At 46.8% G+C, this 4,566-nt stretch overlaps 1 pseudogene; it reads left to right on the top strand.

Annotated features, from left to right (window-relative positions):
* The first annotated feature begins 349 nt into the window (after window positions 1-349).
* Window positions 350-974, top strand: LOC133753690 (small ribosomal subunit protein eS8-like; annotated as a pseudogene).
* Window positions 975-4,566: the final 3,592 nt, after the last annotated feature.

The raw sequence follows: 4,566 nt of genomic DNA, 5'->3' as shown, positions 1-4,566 counted from the left end.
AACAGATAGAAAGTTAGATCAGTATGCTAAATGAAATAAGGCAGACATAAAGACAAATACCACATATTTTCTCTCATATGTGGAAGTTTATATATATATATATATATATATATATATATATATGGTCTGTATGAATCCAAAATAATGATTAATAGAGCTACTCTATGAAAGAGCATTCCCACTACTACATATATCCAAAGGAGATGAAATCAGTCTGTCAAAGAGACATCTATACTTCCATGTTTATTGGAACACTATTCACAATAAGTGAGATGTGGAATCAACCAGGGACCAGCAATAGATGAGTGGATAAAGAAAATGTGGTCTTTCCAGCCAGCACCTACGAGCGATGGGCATCTCGCAGGACAATTGGCACAAGCACGGAAAGACTGGGAGCAAAAGAAATCCCAACCTTTAGAAGCAGAAGTATGAGCTGGCCCGACAGGCTGCCAACACTAAAACCTGCCCTTGGCGCCTACACACGGTGCAGATGTGGGGAGGCAATGAGAAGTATCGTGCCCTGAGGCTGGATGTGGGGAACTTCTCCTGGGGCTTGGGGTGTTGTACTTGCAAAACGAGGATCATTGATGTTTTCTCCAATGCCTCTGATAATGAGCTGGTCCGCACCAAGACCCTGGCGAAGAACTGCATCATGCCTATAGACAGCATGCTGTACCAACAGTGGTACCAGTCCCACTATGCGCTGCCCCTGGGCCGCAAGAAGAGGGCCAAGCTGACTCCTGAGGAGGATGAGATCTTAAACAAAAAACGATCAAAGAAATTTCAGAAGAAATATGATGAAAGGAAAGTGAAGGCCAAAATCAGCAGTTCTGGAAGAGCAGTTCCAACAGGGCAAGCTTCTTGCATGCATTGCATCAAGACCTGGCCAGGGTGGCCAAGCAGATGGCTGTGTACTAGAAGGCAAGGAACTGGAGTTCTACCTGAGGAAAATCAAGGCCCGGAAAGGAAAATAAGTCCTCTGTCATGGAATAAAGGTGTTTATTGTTCTAAAAAATATGGTATATTGGGCTGGCTTTGTGGGGTAACAGGTTAAGCCACTACCTGCAGCACCAGCATCCCATATGGATGCCAGTTCCAGTCCTGGCTGCTCCCCCTCTAATCCAGCTCCCTGTGAATGAACCTGGGAAAGCAGCACAGGATGGCTAAAGTGCTTGGGCCCCTGAACCCATGTGGAAGACCCAGGAAAAGTTCCTATCTCTGGACTTTGGCCTGGCCCAGCCCCAACCACTGCAGCCACTTGGGAAGTGAACCAGCAGATAGAAGACCTCTCTCTCTCTATCTCTCCCTCTGTCTCTCTCTAACTCTGCCTTTCAAATAAATCTTTAAAATAGAAAATGTGGTATATATATATATATATATGTAATAAATACAGTTTAACTATAATTTATTTTTAGTGTTTAGTATTTATTTGAAAGATTGAGTTACAAAGAGAGAGGAAGAGGCTGGCGCCACGGCTCAATAAGCTAATCCTCCGCCTTGTGGAGCTGGCACACGGGGTTCTAGTCCCGGTTGGGGCGCCGGATTCTGTCCCGGTTGCCCCTCTTCCAGGCCAGCTCTCTGCTATGGCCCAGAAGTGCAGAGGAGGATGACCCAAGTGCTTGGGCCCTGCACCCACATAGGAGACCAGGAGAATCACCTGGCTCCTGCCTTTGGATCAGTGCGGTGCGCTGGCCGCAGCGCGCCAGCCACGGAGGCCATTGGAGAGTGAACCAGCAGCAAAAAGGAAGACCTTTCTTTCTGTTTCTCTCTCTCTCTCTCTCTCACTATCCACTCTGAGAGAGAGAGAGAGAGAGAGAGAGAGAGAGAGAGAGACAGAGGAAGAGACAGAGATCTTCCATCTGCTGGTTCACTTCCCACATGGCTGCATTGATTGATGCTGGGCCAGAAAGAAGCCTGGACCCTGGAACTCCATCTGGGTCTCCCACATAGGTAGCAGGGTCCCAAGTACATTTTCCACTTCTCCACTGTCTTAGCATGTGCATTTTCAGGGAATTGGATCAGAGGTGGAGCAGCTAGAACTCAAACCAGTGCTTATATGGGATGACACCATTATAAGTGGTGGCTTAAGCCACTGTGACACAATACTAGCCCTGAACCATAAAAATTTTGAAAATTTGTCATTTGTGACAACGTGGATGAACCTGGAGGACACTATGTTAAGGCAAGTAAGCCAGACACAAAAAGACAAATATCACATGATCTGATTCATGTATGGACTATAAAATGGCTGATTTCATAGAAGTTGAGAACAGAACAGTGGTTACCAGATGGTAGGTAGGGGGTGGGAGCAATTGGCAGAGGCTAGTCAATGGGTACAATATGACAGTTTGATAGAACGAAGTTCTGGTATTCTATTGCACAGTAATATATATATTATATATAATGTATTGTATATTTCAAAACAGCTAGAAAAGGACAGAGCATATATGTTTAATGAAGCATCACACTGTACTCCATAAATTTGTATTTATAATTATGAGCCAATCAAAAGTAAATAAATGAATATTTTTAAAAGTACTTATAGAGTGGGCGCCGGTTCTAGTCCCAGCTGCTCCTCTTCCAATCCAGCTTTCTACTACGGCCTGGGAAAGCAGTAGAAGATGGCCCAAGTCCTTGGGCCCCTGCACTCACATGGGAGACCTGGAAGAAGCTCCTGGCTCCTGGCTTCGGATTGGCGCAGCTCCAGTCGTTGCGGCCATCTGAGGAGTGAACCAACGGAAGGAAGACCTTTCTCTCTGTCTCTGTCTCTCCCTCTCATTGTCTGTAACTCTACCTCTCAAATAAATAAATAAAATCTTTTTTTTAAAGCACTTATGGAATGCATTTAAAGCAGTGATCAGAAGCAAATTCGGAGCACTGAATACTTTTATCAGTAAAAACGAAAGAAGAAAAAACAAAGTAATTAATTATTTTCTGGGCCAGTGCTGTGGCACAGCTGGTTAATGCCCTGGCCTGTAAGTGCTGCCATCCCATATGGGCGCCGGTTAGAGAACCGGCTGCTCCACTTCCTGTCCAGCTCTCTACTGTGGCCTGAGAAAGCAGTGGAAGATGGCTCAAGTCCTTGGGCCCCTGCACCCGCGTGAGAGACCTGGAGGAAGCTCCTGGCTCCAGGCTTCAGATCGGCACAGCTCCAGCTGTCATGGCCAATTTGCGAGTGAACCATCAGATGGAAGACCTCTCTCTCTCTCTCTCTCTCTCTCTCTCTCTGTGTGTGTGCGTAACTCTTTCAAGTAAAAACAAATAAATATTTAAAAAATGAAATAAATTATTTTCTCCAAATTCTAGGGAAAGAACAACCATGTAAAACAAAACTAAGCATAAAGAGGTGATTAATGATGTCAAACGATTCCTGGTGCTTTTCCTTTCACAGACAAAGACCAAAACAAACAAAAGACCCCATTGTTATTATACTGGAACAGGGCATGGATACTCTGGATGGCCTTATAAGAAGGAACAAAGTACATAACATCTACTTTCTGATATCCCCAGTCAAGGTCAATCCTGAAACACTTGGAACTTCCCACGGTAGAGAGAGGGTAAGTAGGAGGTGCACTGTAGCCCCTACTAATCCCACAGATACTCAGGGTGTTTGATCCTAGAGAAGACCACATCCTGGGGCCGGCGCTGTGGAGTAGCAGATGAGGCTGCTGCCTGCAGTGCCGGCATCCCATGTGGGCACGGGTTCGAGTCCTGGTTGTTCCATTTCTGATCCATCTCTCTGCTGTGGCCTTGGAAAGCGGTGGAAGATGGCCCAGGTCCTTGGGCCCCTGCACCTATGTGGGATACCCAGAAGAAGCTCCTGGTTCATGGCTTCGGATCAGCACAGCTCCGGCCATTGCAGCCAACTGGGGAATGAACTAGCGGATGGAAGACACCTCTCTCTCTCTCTCTCTCTCTCTCTCCCTCTCTCTCTGCTTCTCCGTCTCTCTCTGTGTAACTCTGACTTTCAAATAAATAAATAAAAAAGAGAGAGAAGGCTGCATCCCTCGGGTCCCTAGCCCACTTTGTGGCACTGCTGAGGAAGCCATGATGTTGCATTACCTTGGAGAAAGATCTTCCTTGTTGTTCCACATTCAGGCTCCTGCTGCACAGTGCAATCTTCACCCATTACCCAACTGTGGTCCCTTGAAGCAGGCAGATGGCACACCTCTAGTGGCTCAGACACCACAGACTCACAAACCAAATGGGCTGTTCTGCCCACCAGGACACAGCTCCCTAGAGTTGCTGGCTGACCCTGTCCATACCCTCACAGCCTGGAAAGTTTTCACGTGGCATTGTTTACAGTCCTGTGGCCCCATGAAGTGGGTGGTAGCCCAGATCATCCTTCTGCAGTTCCAGGTAGCAACCAGGTAGTCTAACCTCAACAACTTGACCCACTGAGGCCCTGAGAAGGTACCTACACAGCACGTCAACACTGAAGAGATCCCCACTCATAACCACTGATGCCATTACTGGCAGCAATGCCATGCCATGCCTTCCCAGCCCAACAAAGCAGCTTGGCCCCATATGGCCTTAAGACACTGACATACACTCTGTCACAGCTAC

Source organism: Lepus europaeus, chromosome X (assembly GCF_033115175.1).
Source record: "Lepus europaeus isolate LE1 chromosome X, mLepTim1.pri, whole genome shotgun sequence".
NCBI lineage: Eukaryota > Metazoa > Chordata > Mammalia > Lagomorpha > Leporidae > Lepus > Lepus europaeus.
This window is presented reverse-complemented; position numbering and strand designations above follow the sequence as displayed.